The sequence below is a fragment of the Natator depressus genome, chromosome 2, assembly GCF_965152275.1.
Source record: "Natator depressus isolate rNatDep1 chromosome 2, rNatDep2.hap1, whole genome shotgun sequence".
NCBI lineage: Eukaryota > Metazoa > Chordata > Testudines > Cheloniidae > Natator > Natator depressus.
Window position 1 is genome coordinate 61,905,625 of NC_134235.1, and position 6,313 is coordinate 61,911,937.

Sequence of the window (6,313 nt, forward strand, 5' to 3'; positions counted from 1 at the left end):
CAGAGAACACAGTATTCTGTATTTTCTGTTGCATAAATAATTAATTGGTACACGAGGAACACAGATGCTTTCTTTTGCAGATCATAGAAACCGCTCCATCATCAAAATGTCTTCAATCACCGAATTATTAAATCTATACGGTGCTAATATTACAGGAGGGAAAGAAAGCCAGTGAGCTGCAAATTCATTCCCTGAAAGCATTCCAATCTACTGCATTTCTGACATTTCTCATCTTGCTGTGAGCCACTCTCTGCAACATCAGCATAGGAAATAGAGGGGACAGTTTGGGGGCAACCTTATTTATCCTCCTCAGAAATACTTTCCAATCAAGCACGGCAAAACACCACAAAAATTACAGCTAAACACTCCACTGTTATATATGCTTTATTGATTGCAGAGTGAGGGAGGGAGAGACTAGCATTATATTAGTCAGCAGCACTGGGTAGTGCATTTAAATCTAGCAATCCATTTTGTATGAATATAGGTTCAGGAATAAAAATGCAGGCTGAACCAATCTGCCCTGAAGAAAGGAGAAGCATAAAACATTGTAGGAGACTAGAATTTCCAATGTGGTTTTATTAGAAACCAGACCTGGCACTCCATATAAGCACCATCAGCTAAGGTAATGGTTTCTAGGTGGGTTTTTTCTTTTTAATAATGATACATGCTTGAGATACAATTAAGGTAATAATATAGCTTCTAGTAAATTTAATGGTGCACACAATGGTATGGCTCAAGTGTTTATCTTTACCTACATAAATATAGCATTGACCCTGTAAGAAGAATGTTAGCACAGCTGTAGAAAAACAGATCTGCATGCATATCTTCTGACTGTAGCGTTTAATCAAAAGAGTCTCCAAAATCTTTTCACATTATACTTATCATCATGGCTATTTTTATCTCTCTCTCTCTCTCTCTCTCACACACACACTGCTTTGTGCTGGTTACGGTTACAATCTGATGGGTGTGGGTAAAGCCAGTGATTTCTCTGTACTATAAAACTAGATTAACAGAACAGGGCTTTCTCTTTCTGAAAATACCAGGAAGAAAAATAATTTTTGTATAGGGCAACAATGGACTGGCCCTCACTATGTACAAATATCCAGCTAGACATCCATATGCATATTTCTTAATCCTGCCTAGGAAAGATGAAAAGGTTCCGCTAAAGGATCCTGTCGTGTTTATTTGAAAACAAAGGATGGATGATTTATAGCACAGGGTATAAATGTATACAGGTTTTTGAACCGGAATATGCATATTTATGGTGTTTTAGAAAATGTTATATATTTGCGATACATTGCTGAAGTCTCCCTATTACTAACATGCTTATACGTTCCAAAAAACAACAACAAAGTGTGTGTTTTAATTTGGAAAAATGGCTGAATCTGAATCCATGCCATATCTGGACAGCTATTTATATAAATTCCTGCTGTACATCAAATTCATGAGGGAAGTGAAAATAAACCATCCATGCATTTCTACAGCCTTTCGCTGCTCCTGAGATATTTATTATGGAAACCACAGGTAGCCATTATTTATAGTCCTGATCTTTTTGTTCTTTTTACTAAACAAAGATGAAATTGAAATTGATTTTTGTCGGGACATTTATATTAAAAGGGGGTTCATTTTATATTTCCCCAAGTTGAAGTCAGTATTCATTACTGGAAAACAATGTAAGAGCAGGGAGAGAAAGTATTTTCATTTGTGGCCCATATTTATTTTACAGAAAACCTGTCACTGCACTATTGCGTAGAAATGGAATTTGCATTATATTTACCAAATAAAAGGAACTGCAAAGTTGCTTTATGCATACATACACTGTGCTTAGATACAACTATTGAATATATATATTTCATATATATGCACATGCTATACATTGTTTATATATTTTGTTATACACATATACATACGTCTGTGTTGAGAGTTTTTTGCCTATGATGCTGTGTGGTTCCTGTTTCAAAAAGGTAAGAAACACAGATAGAAATTACAGTCCCCTAAAGACATACATACAATTTTATATGCAAATATTTGTCAGCAATAATACACACACACATTATATTAATTCTATTATATATGTGTCTAAACACATTTGTTAATATTGATTCGGTATTTTTAAATACAATACAATCCACATAATTGTTTATTTCCATTGCTGTGTACTGTACATGACACACATTATATAGCTAACTTTCAAAACCATTATTGCAGGTTGAATACATCAGCGTAGTAGCACCCATTCAGTAGCTGAGAAAGGTATAAGACATTAAAAAGAAGAACAGGGAGGCCAGAGTGGCAGCAGAGAGAAGCGTCAGGACAGCAAACACCCATCACCACCACCACCACACACACACACACAGATTAGCAGTCATACCCAACAAAACAATATAATATATTATTTCTTCAATTCAGATTATGGCCTATTCTAACTGAAGCAATGTTACATTTCATTTTAATTGTGCCCCCCCGCCCCTTGAAATCTACTAGCAATTTCAATTCATGATCTAATGAAGGCCACAGATAGCTTGAGAAAATAACTATTTCTGTTGAGTCATAATTTTAATATTTATACGTATACATATATATTCATTATGTACATCTAGCTAAATATACTGACTCTGGTATAAAAATATATGTGTGTATAATTATAACAAATGTAAGTGTACATCCAAAAATGAATTTAGTAAAGAATAGAAATGTTCACACTATTTCTAAAAGGCATAATTTGCTCTTTCATCAAGTTCTAAATGTTATAGGGCATTTAAGCCCAGCATACCACTAACATCTTCATGCCACTGAAAGAAATCACAGTGTACTCTAAATAGCATCTATTCAATGATAAACATGTCAGATCACCTAACAGCAATAATTTTTTTAAGTAACCCTAAATTCTACATTTAAACATGTCTTTCAATTCAGTTCAGGTGACTCCATTTTTATGGATGCTCTCAGATTTATTATAGCAACCTCACCCCAAAAAGTCTAATACCCCTTTTTTGTGACTTAAATCAAACCAATAGAGCCCTCTGTTGGTCAAAATTGAGATTGTTACACTGCCTCCTTTTTATTTGTAGTAAGGACATAATGCTACTGTTGCAAATATTTACAGTTTTAGGGCATGATCTTGCTCCCTCTGAAGTAAATGGCAAAATTCCTTTGGAATTATCAGGAGTAGCAAAAGCCATTTAGACACCTGACCCTTATTACACCTCAAGGGGTGAAATTTCCCTTTGTGAGGTGACATCCCAGCACAGCTAGCTTAACAAGAAATGTAACAAAAATAAAATAAACCCCCTCAATACATTCAACAGTATATTGTTCTCTCCAGAAACACCTATATATGTAATGGCACTTCTGGGAATGATGCAAATATATGGCACCATTTCAGCTTCTCCGTTAGAAACTAAAGTGTTTAGATTGTACTTTCAGAAGCTATCTGGGACAGGCATCCCCTGTTCAGTGCAACAAATTAATTCACACCTTGGGTACATTGTAATTAAAAGGCTTAAAGCCAAGGCACTTCAGCTACCTAAAACATGCATTACTTATTCAGTGGCAGTGATATAAGCCATAGAATGCTTTATTATAAACACAATAGTCCTTACTGAGGCAGAACTCTCAATGACTTCAGTGGGAGGTTTTCTTGATTAAGGACAGAGAGGAAAAAACACTTAGTAAGGACTTCAGGATTTGGCCCAATATTTTAAGGTTCCAATCCTGCAAAAATAACCTGTGTGTGGACACAAGGATCCACCCTAGAGGTCTGCTCTGGCCTAGTTTTTATGCTCAAACCGGACCCGTGCTCATCTGACCCGACCTGAGCGTGAGAACCGGAGCCCAATCCAACCCCAACCCTCCCCCCAAACTTGAGTCAGCACTGCCACCACTTCCTCCCCTGGGAGCAGCTCTCCTCCTCCTATCCGTGGGGTTAGTGTGGTGGTGGATGCCTGCCCTGCTCCTGCTGTCTGCTGCCCCCTGCCGTGTGTGTGGGCACTGTAGGAGTGAGAGGCACTAAGACTCCTCAGCATCCTCATTCCGCAGCATGTACAATGCAGTGAGGTGGTGGCAGCCATCAGGAGCAGGGCACGCAGCCCACTGCCGTCCATCCCCACCGCCCCGGGGACAAGTTTTCCCACCCAACTTGAACCCAACGCTTGTAGTCGGGTCCTGTTGGTTGGGTTGCAGGGCTCTCATCCACCCACTAAAGCCTCATTGCTTTTAGTGGGGCTCCAGAGAGGTACAGAGGCCAGTGGGGGATGGGGTTTCTTTGCAGTATCAGGGCCTTAGCTTGTAAAAAATAAATGTTTAAATAAAGTGAAACAACTGACCACATTTCCTTTTTTCCCCTTTTATATTGTAATAGGATCACATTTCTTTTAATTGAATTATATTGTTTCTGTAAAAACAAAATCAAAGAAAATGCATTTACCTGTTGTTGTTTTCATTCTTTTGAAGTGGTGAGACCCAAAGACTCTCTGAGCCACCTAGGTACTTACACAGCCTCATCAATCCAGTATCTGAGTATATCACAATTGTTAAGGAATTTTGACCTCACAACATCCCTCTGAGAAAGAAAAATATTATCCCTATTTAACGGGTAGATTAAGTGACCTGCTCAAGGTCACAAATGATGTTTGTAGCTGCTCCACAAACTGAACCCAGGTGTCTTCAGTCCCAGTCTAGTGGCACTGCCACTAGGCCACCCTTCCTACATTTAGCTGTCCATGTCCACCTACCTGGTCACTAACTCTACCAGTAGGCCCACCAGATCCTCTATGAGCCTTCTTCTCGCTGATTCCTGAGACTTTCTAAATCTTTTTATCAGTTCCATCAGCTTCCTTGGATCTTATCACATCGTTCATGGGCATATGTAGGCTACCCTAGGCTTGAGTCATGCCTTTGCAGAGAAGCACCCACACTGTGTACAAGTCAGCTGAAGCACAAACAAAACCAAGAGCTTTCTCAGTTCATCTTTAAAAGTACGTGTTGCCTGTATTTTTCCTTCACCTTTCATTATGTTTATGGTATCCATATAGATATTTGCTCTGCTTTTAAGGTGCTTTCATAATATCTCCCTTATGTTTCCTCTGTTCTATTGATTTTACTCTGCTATTTCTGGGGGAGAAAAGAAAAGTTTTAAAAGAATATATGTTGCTAAATGTACAAGTATTGCCCAAGTGGTCCATTGTTACAAAAGATGTGGGCCATCTTTTGTTGTTGTTGTTGTAGAAATTTATGAAGAGCATCATTTTTTTTAACTGTGGGGGCTTAATATATTAATATGTGCACCATATGACCTCTCCTTTCATCTTAAATTAGGGTTGTCACATTCTGAGTAACTTTCATTCCCTTCACTTGACACACAGATAACTGGCTGTGGACGGTGAAGAGAACCCCATGGGGTTCACTAGAAAATGTGCTAATATATGAGCACACACAAAAAATCCTTCCCGGGAGGCTTGCTGTCCTCATTCTCTAATAACTTCTTCCACCCTGGTACTGGGCATTTCTATAAAAACCCTGGGCCTCGATAGGTATTACTCAAATCCTGTTATGGAAGGACGGGACACACGGATTTTAAAAACATGTCTTTCTATCACTTTGTACCCGGAAATATCTGAAAGTGTTCTATACGGAAGAAATAAGAGGCAAAAGCAGACATGAAAGGGGACATGGTGAACTATAAGCTCATCTAAAACCGTTACAGCAATCAGTCAGCTAATTTTCTTATCAGGTCTTAGAAGCAGCATTTCAGTCTAAACAGACTTCTGTGCACTTCCCACTATATATGATCCTCATATTCAGCAGTACAATGGCTGCAGGTATGAAAGGTAAGGAGATAAAAGGTGTTTGTGCCTTAGCATTCTTTTTCCTCTGCAGTGTAAACCTCTCTCTTTCTCTCTCTCTCTCTCTCTTTTACAAGCTGTTTATTGATTTTGCTCCCTACATTTGCCAGCAACATCAAAGTTGGCTTGAAGAGGATTTCTACCATTTAAAGGCTTGGCAAGTGAATTTCTTCATTCCACAAATGCCACATTTCTTAGACGATTGACTACGCAAGCAGGAAATCTTACTCTCTTAAACTGAAATAATGACTTTTTAAAAAGCTATTCTACTCCATGACTAAATGTAAGAAAATGCCACCGTGGTACCAACAACTTGCCTTGTACCCTAAAGCCCTTTATGCTATAAATAGCAGAGGCTGGCAGCCTCCATCTTCAACTGCAGCATGGCTCTACAGTGCTAGAGAGGGATGCAATTGCTATGTTCACCTGAGGAGCTCATATTCTGGCATCCTCATCAAGTTCTGCTGAGA

The 6,313-nt window shown here is 38.6% G+C and overlaps 1 long non-coding RNA gene across 1 annotated transcript; it reads left to right on the forward strand.

Annotated features, from left to right (window-relative positions):
* Positions 1-549: 549 nt before the first annotated feature.
* On the forward strand, positions 550-6,059 carry LOC141981396 (uncharacterized). The gene is made up of 3 exons (XR_012637762.1): positions 550-622; positions 4,823-4,976; positions 5,921-6,059. It is a non-coding gene; the product is annotated as an uncharacterized LOC141981396 (long non-coding RNA).
* Positions 6,060-6,313: the final 254 nt, after the last annotated feature.